This window comes from Rutidosis leptorrhynchoides, chromosome 2 (assembly GCF_046630445.1).
Source record: "Rutidosis leptorrhynchoides isolate AG116_Rl617_1_P2 chromosome 2, CSIRO_AGI_Rlap_v1, whole genome shotgun sequence".
Lineage (NCBI taxonomy): Eukaryota > Viridiplantae > Streptophyta > Magnoliopsida > Asterales > Asteraceae > Rutidosis > Rutidosis leptorrhynchoides.
In genome coordinates this window covers 664,199,969-664,209,060 of record NC_092334.1, presented here as the reverse complement: position 1 = coordinate 664,209,060, position 9,092 = coordinate 664,199,969, and positions in this window count along the sequence as shown.

Sequence of the window (9,092 nt, the reverse complement as noted above, 5' to 3'; positions counted from 1 at the left end):
ACCTTTATTTCATCAATAAAGGTTTAAAAATCTTTACGTAGATTATCAAATAATGATAATCTAAAATATCCTGTTTACACACGACCATTACATAATGGTTTACAATACAAATATGTTACAACAAAATAAGTTTCTTGAATGCAGTTTTTACACAATATCATACAAGCATGGACTCCAAATCTTGTCCTTATTTAAGTATGCGACAGCGGAAGCTCTTAATAATCACCTGAGAATAAACATGCTTAAAACGTCAACAAAAATGTTGGTGAGTTATAGGTTTAACCTATATATATCAAATCGTAACAATAGACCACAAGATTTCATATTTCAATACACATCCCATACATAGAGATAAAAATCATTCATATGGTGAACACCTGGTAACCGACAATAACAAGATGCATATATAAGAATATCCCCATCATTCCGGGACACCCTTCGGATATGATATAAATTTCGAAGTACTAAAGCATCCGGTACTTTGGATGGGGTTTGTTAGGCCCAATAGATCTATCTTTAGGATTCGCGTCAATTAGGGTGTCTGTTCCCTAATTCTTAGATTACCAGACTTAATAAAAAGGGGCATATTCGATTTCGATAATTCAACCATAGAATGTAGTTTCACGTACTTGTGTCTATTTTGTAAATCATTTATAAAACCTGCATGTATTCTCATCCCAAAAATATTAGATTTTAAAAGTGGGACTATAACTCACTTTCACAGATTTTTACTTCGTCGGGAAGTAAGACTTGGCCACTGGTTGATTCACGAACCTATAACAATATATACATATATATCAAAGTATGTTCAAAATATATTTACAACACTTTTAATATATTTTGATGTTTTAAGTTTATTAAGTCAGCTGTCCTCGTTAGTAACCTACAACTAGTTGTCCACAGTTAGATGTACAGAAATAAATCGATAAATATTATCTTGAATCAATCCACGACCCAGTGTATACGTATCTCAGTATTGATCACAACTCAAACTATATATATTTTGGAATCAACCTCAACCCTGTATAGCTAACTCCAACATTCACATATAGAGTGTCTATGGTTGTTCCGAAATATATATAGATGTGTCGACATGATAGGTCGAAACATTGTATACGTGTCTATGGTATCTCAAGATTACATAATATATAATACAAGTTGATTAAGTTATGGTTGGAATAGATTTGTTACCAATTTTCACGTAGCTAAAATGAGAAAAATTATCCAATCTTGTTTTACCCATAACTTCTTCATTTTAAATCCGTTTTGAGTGAATCAAATTGCTATGGTTTCATATTGAACTCTATTTTATGAATCTAAACAAAAAAAGTATAGGTTTCTAGTCGGAAAAATAAGTTACAAGTCGTTTTTGTAAAGGTAGTCATTTCAGTCGAAAGAACGACGTCTAGATGACCATTTTAGAAAACATACTTCCACTTTGAGTTTAACCATAATTTTTGGATATAGTTTCATGTTCATAATAAAAATCATTTTCTAAGAATAACAACTTTTAAATCAAAGTTTATCATAGTTTTTAATTAACTAACCCAAAACAGCCCGCGGTGTTACTACGACGGCGTAAATCCGGTTTTACGGTGTTTTTCGTGTTTCCAGGTTTTAAATCATTAAGTTAGCATATCATATAGATATAGAACATGTGTTTAGTTGATTTTAAAAGTCAAGTTAGAAGGATTAACTTTTATTTGCGAACAAGTTTAGAATTAACTAAACTATGTTCTAGTGATTACAAGTTTAAACCTTCGAATAAGATAGCTTTATATGTATGAATCGAATGATGTTATGAACATCATTACTACCTTAAGTTCCTTGGATGAACCTACTGGAAAATAGAAAAATGGATCTAGCTTCAATGGATCCTTGGATGGCTCAAAGTTCTTGAAGCAAAATCATGACACGAAAACAAGTTCAAGTAAGATCATCACTTGAAATAAGATTGTTATAGTTATAGAAATTGAACCAAAGTTTGAATATGATTATTACCTTGTATTAGAATGATAACCTACTGTAAGAAACAAAGATTTCTTGAGGTTGGATGATCACCTTACAAGATTGGAAGTGAGCTAGCAAACTTGAAAGTATTCTTGATTTTATGAAACTAGAACTTTTGGAATTTATGAAGAACACTTAGAACTTGAAGATAAAACTTGAGAGAGTTCAATTAGATGAAGAAAATTGAAGAATGAAAGTGTTTGTAGGTGTTTTTGGTCGTTGGTGTATGGATTAGATATAAAGGATATGAAATTTTGTTTTCATGTAAATAAGTCATGAATGATTACTCATATTTTTGTAATCTTATGAGATATTTCATGCTAGTTGCCAAATGATGGTTCCCACATGTGTTAGGTGACTCACATGGGCTGCTAAGAGCTGATCATTGGAGTGTATATACCAATAGTACATACATCTAAAAGCTGTGTATTGTACGAGTACGAATACGGGTGCATACGAGTAGAATTGTTGATGAAACTGAACGAGAATGTAATTGTAAGCATTTTTGTTAAGTAGAAGTATTTTGATAAGTGTATTGAAGTCTTTCAAAAGTGTATAAATACATATTAAAACACTACATGTATATACATTTTAACTGAGTCGTTAAGTCATCGTTAGTCGTTACATGTAAGTGTTGTTTTGAAACCTTTAGGTTAACGATCTTGTTAAATGTTGTTAACCCAATGTTTATAATATCAAAAGAGATTTTAAATTATTATATTATCATGATATTATGATGTACGAATATCTCTTAATATGATATATATACATTAAATGTCGTTACAACGATAAACGTTACATATATGTCTCGTTTCAAAATCATTAAGTTAGTAGTCTTGTTTTTACATATGTAGTTCATTGTTAATATAATTAATGATATGTTTACTTATCATAATATCATGTTAACTATATATATAACCATATATATGTCATCATATAGTTTTTTTACAAGTTTTAACGTTCGTGAATCACCGGTCAACTTGGGTGGTCAATTGTCTATATGAAACCTATTTCAATTAATCAAGTCTTAACAAGTTTGATTGCTTAACATGTTGGAAACATTTAATCATGTAAATATCAATCTCAATTAATATATATAAACATGGAAAAGTTCGGGTCACTACAGTACCTACCCGTTAAATAAATTTCGTCCCGAAATTTTAAGCTGTTGAAGGTGTTGACGAATCTTCTGGAAATAGATGCGGGTATTTCTTCTTCATCTGATCTTCACGCTCCCAGGTGAACTCAGGTCCTCTACGAGCATTCCATCGAACCTTAACAATTGGTATCTTGTTTTGCTTAAGTCTTTTAACCTCACGATCCATTATTTCGACGGGTTCTTCGATGAATTGGAGTTTTTCGTTGATTTGGATTTCATCTAACGGAATAGTGAGATCTTCTTTAGCAAAACATTTCTTCAAATTTGAGACGTGGAAAGTGTTATGTACAGCCGCGAGTTGTTGAGGTAACTCAAGTCGGTAAGCTACTGGTCCGACACGATCAATAATCTTGAATGGTCCAATATACCTTGGATTTAATTTCCCTCGTTTACCAAATCGAACAACGCCTTTCCAAGGTGAAACTTTAAGCATGACCATCTCTCCAATTTCAAATTCTATATCTTTTCTTTTAATGTCAGCGTAGCTCTTTTGTCGACTTTGGGCGGTTTTCAACCGTTGTTGAATTTGGATGATCTTCTCGGTAGTTTCTTGTATAATCTCCGGACCCGTAATCTGTCTATCCCCCACCTCACTCCAACAAATCGGAGACCTGCACTTTCTACCATAAAGTGCTTCAAACGGCGCCATCTCAATGCTTGAATGGTAGCTGTTGTTGTAGGAAAATTCTGCTAACGGTAGATGTCGATCCCAACTGTTTCCGAAATCAATAACACATGCTCGTAGCATGTCTTCAAGCGTTTGTATCGTCCTTTCGCTCTGCCCATCAGTTTGTGGATGATAGGCAGTACTCATGTCTAGACGAGTTCCTAATGCTTGCTGTAATGTCTGCCAGAATCTTGAAATAAATCTGCCATCCCTATCAGAGATAATAGAGATTGGTATTCCATGTCTGGAGATGACTTCCTTCAAATACAGTCGTGCTAACTTCTCCATCTTGTCATCTTCTCTTATTGGTAGGAAGTGTGCTGATTTGGTGAGACGATCAACTATTACCCAAATAGTATCAAAACCACTTGCAGTCCTTGGCAATTTAGTGATGAAATCCATGGTAATGTTTTCCCATTTCCATTCCGGGATTTCGGGTTGTTGAAGTAGACCTGATGGTTTCTGATGCTCAGCTTTGACCTTAGAACACGTCAAACATTCTCCTACGTATTTAGCAACATCGGCTTTCATACCCGGCCACCAAAAATGTTTCTTGAGATCCTTGTACATCTTCCCCGTTCCAGGATGTATTGAGTATCTGGTTTTATGAGCTTCTCTAAGTACCATTTCTCTCATATCTCCAAATTTTGGTACCCAAATCCTTTCAGCCCTATACCGGGTTCCGTCTTCCCGAATATTAAGATGCTTCTCCGATCCTTTGGGTATTTCATCCTTTAAATTTCCCTCTTTTAAAACTCCTTGTTGCGCCTTCTTTATTTGAGTAGTAATGTTATTATGAATCATTATATTCATAGATTTTACTCGAATGGGTTCTCTATCCTTCCTGCTCAAGGCATCGGCTACCACATTTGCCTTTCCCGGGTGGTAACGAATCTCAAAATCGTAATCATTCAATAATTCAATCCACCTACGCTGCCTCATATTCAGTTGTTTCTGATTAAATATGTGTTGAAGACTTTTGTGGTCGGTATATATAATACTTTTGACCCCATATAAGTAGTGCCTCCAAGTCTTTAATGCAAAAACAACCGCGCCTAATTCCAAATCATGCGTCGTATAATTTTGTTCGTGAATCTTCAATTGTCTAGACGCATAAGCAATCACCTTCGTTCGTTGCATTAATACACAACCGAGACCTTGCTTTGATGCGTCACAATAAATCACAAAATCATCATTCCCTTCAGGCAATGACAATATAGGTGCCGTAGTTAGCTTTTTCTTCAATAACTGAAACGCTTTCTCTTGTTCATCATTCCATTCAAATTTCTTCCCTTTATGCGTTAATGCAGTCAAGGGTTTTGCTATTCTGGAAAAGTCTTGGATGAACCTTCTGTAGTAACCAGCTAGTCCTAAAAACTGGCGTATGTGTTTCGGAGTTTTCGGGGTTTCCCACTTTTCAACAGTTTCTATCTTTGCCGGATCCACCTTAATACCTTCTTTGTTCACTATGTGACCGAGGAATTGAACTTCTTCCAACCAAAATGCACACTTTGAAAACTTAGCGTACAATTCTTCCTTCCTCAATACTTCTAACACCTTTCTCAAATGTTCACCGTGTTCTTGGTCATTCTTTGAGTAAATAAGTATGTCATCAATGAAAACAATGACAAACTTGTCAAGGTATGGTCCACACACTCGGTTCATAAGGTCCATGAACACAGCTGGTGCATTAGTTAAACCAAACGGCATGACCATAAACTCGTAATGACCGTAACGTGTTCTGAAAGCAGTCTTTGGAATATCATCTTCTTTCACCCGCATTTGATGATACCCGGAACGTAAGTCAATCTTTGAATAAACAGACGAGCCTTGTAGTTGATCAAATAAGTCGTCGATTCTCGGTAGTGGGTAGCGGTTCTTGATGGTAAGTTTGTTCAACTCTCGGTAGTCGATACATAACCTGAATGTACCATCTTTCTTCTTGACAAACAAAACAGGAGCTCCCCACGGTGATGTGCTTGGTCGAATGAAACCACGCTCTAAAAGTTCTTGTAATTGGCTTTGCAGTTCTTTCATCTCGCTGGGTGCGAGTCTGTAAGGAGCACGAGCTATTGGTGCAGCTCCTGGTACAAGATCTATTTGAAATTCAACGGATCGATGTGGGGGTAATCCCGGTAATTCTTTCGGAAATACATCGGGAAATTCTTTTGCAATGGGAACATCATTGATGCTCTTTTCTTCAGTTTGTACTTTCTCGACGTGTGCTAGAACAGCATAGCAACCTTTTCTTATTAGTTTTTGTGCCTTCAAATTACTAATAAGATGTAGCTTCGTGTTGCCCTTTTCTCCGTACACCATTAAGGGTTTTCCTTTTTCTCGTATAATGCGAATTGCATTTTTGTAACAAACGATCTCCGCTTTCACTTCTTTCAACCAGTCCATACCGATTATCACATCAAAACTCCCTAACTCTACTGGTATCAAATCAATCTTAAATGTTTCGCTAACCAGTTTAATTTCTCGATTCCGACATATATTATCTGCTGAAATTAATTTACCATTTGCTAATTCGAGTAAAAATTTACTATCCAAAGGCGTCAATGGACAACTTAATTTAGCACAAAAATCTCTACTCATATAGCTTCTATCCGCACCCGAATCAAATAAAACGTAAGCAGATTTATTGTCAATAAGAAACGTACCCGTAACAAGCTCCGGGTCTTCCTGTGCCTCTACCGCATTAATATTGAAAACTCTTCCACGGCCTTGTCCATTCGTGTTCTCCTGGTTCGGGCAATTTCTAATAATGTGGCCTGGTTTTCCACATTTATAACAAACTACATTGGCATAACTTGCTCCGACACTACTTGCCCCGCCATTACTCGTTCCGACACCATTTGTTCCTTTCGTTCTATTAACCCCTGGTCCGTAGACCTCACACTTCGCCGCGCTATGACCATTTCTTTTACACTTGTTGCAAAATTTGGTGCAGAACCCCGAGTGATTCTTTTCACACCTTTGGCATAGTTGCTTCTGATTGTTGTTGTTGTTGCGGTTATTATTGTTGTTGGGATGATTGTTGTAGTTGCTGTTGTTGTTGTTGTTGTTGTTGTTGGGCCGTTTGTTGTAGTTGCGATTGATGTTGCGATTGTTGGGATAATTGTTGCGATTATTGTTGTAATTGCTGTTGTTGTTGTATTGGTGATTCTTATCACCGTTTTCCTCCCACTTTCTTTTGACTTGCTTCACATTGGCCTCTTCAGCAGTCTGTTCTTTAATTCTTTCTTCAATCTGGTTCACTAGTTTGTGAGCCATTCTACATGCCTGTTGTATGGAGGCGGGCTCGTGTGAACTTATATCTTCTTGGATTCTTTCCGGTAATCCTTTCACAAACGCGTCGATCTTCTCTTCCTCATCTTCGAATGCTCCCGGACACAATAGGCACAATTCTGTGAATCGTCTTTCGTACGTGGTAATATCAAATCCTTGGGTTCGTAACCCTCTAAGTTCTGTCTTGAGCTTATTGACCTCGGTTCTGGGACGGTACTTCTCGTTCATCAAGTGCTTGAATGCTGACCACGGTAGTGCGTACGCATCATCTTGTCCCACTTGCTCTAGATAGGTATTCCACCATGTTAACGCAGAACCTGTGAAGGTATGCGTAGCGTACTTCACTTTGTCCTCTTCAGTACACTTACTTATGGCAAACACCGATTCAATCTTCTCGGTCCACCGTTTCAATCCGATCGGTCCTTCGGTTCCATCAAATTCCAAAGGTTTGCAGGCAGTGAATTCTTTGTAGGTGCATCCTACACGATTTCCTGTACTGCTAGATCCAAGGTTATTGTTGGTATGTAGCGCAGCCTGTACTGCGGCTATGTTTGAAGCTAGAAAAGTACGGAATTCCTCTTCATTCATATTCACGGTGTGTCGAGTAGTCGGTGCCATTTCCTTCAAAATAGTTAAATGGAACAAGTTAATCATACAGAATATTAAGAGTAGTTAATAGTATTTCGTAGCATAATATGAACTCATTTATAAAAGCTTTTTCTTCATATTAGCGTTTTATAAGTTTAAATTCGGGTAGTACCTACCCGTTAAGTTCATACTTAGTAGCTAATATACAATTCAACTACTACAATTCTATATGAAAAACTGATTATAATAATATTTCGCGTTCAAACTTTTATAAAATATTTTACAAACTTACAATACCGCTTATTTTACATAAAGCATGAAATATAGCACACAATAACTTTGATACAAGATAGTTGTGAAGACAATTCTAGCTAGTACACAAGTCGTTCAGCAAAGGCAATAAAGACACGTAATTCATACGTCCAGAAACAAGTCATGCATTCTGGTTTTACTAGGACTACTTCCCATCCTTGGTCTTGTGCAACATAACCGTTATGGCCGTTGATAAGACAGCGTGTTGTAACGTCATCAAAGGGACGAGGGTTACGTAATGTCCAACAGTCCCGTAATAATCTAAAAACCTCATTTCTTACCCCAATTACCGACTCCGTCACTTGTGGAAACGTTTTGTTTAATAGTTGTAGCCCGATGTTCTTGTTCTCACTTTGGTGAGAAGCGAACATTACTAATCCGTAAGCATAACATGCTTCTTTATGTTGCATGTTAGCCGCTTTTTCTAAATCACGAAGTCCAATATTCGGATATATTGAGTCAAAATAATTTCTTAACCCGTTGCGTAAAATAGCATTTGGGTTCCCCGCAATATATGCGTCAAAGTAAACACATCGTAACTTATGGGTTTCCCAATGTGATATCCCCCATCTTTCAAACGAAAGTCTCTTATAAACCAAGACATTCTTGGAACGTTCTTCGAATGTCTTACAAACTGATCTCGCCTTAAATAGTTGTGCCGAAGAATTCTGGCCGACTCTAGACAAGATTTCATCAATCATGTCTCCGGGTAGGTCTCTTAAAATATTGGGTTGTCTATCCATTTTGTGTTTTTAAACTGTAAAATAGACAAGAGTTAGATTCATAAAAAAAAATACTTATTAATACAAGCAATTTTTACATATATCATAAAGCATAAGAACACTATATTCCATATATTACACCACACGAATACAACTATCTTATTCCGACTCGCTCGTTTCTTCTTCTTCGGTTTTGGTTCGTTTTGCCAAGTTTCTAGGGATATATGATGTTCCCCTAATACGAGCCGTCGTTGTCCACATTGGTTTAGAAAAACCTGGTGGTTTAGAGGTTCCCGGGTCATTGTTACAACTTAAGGACTTCGGGGGTTGACGATACATATAA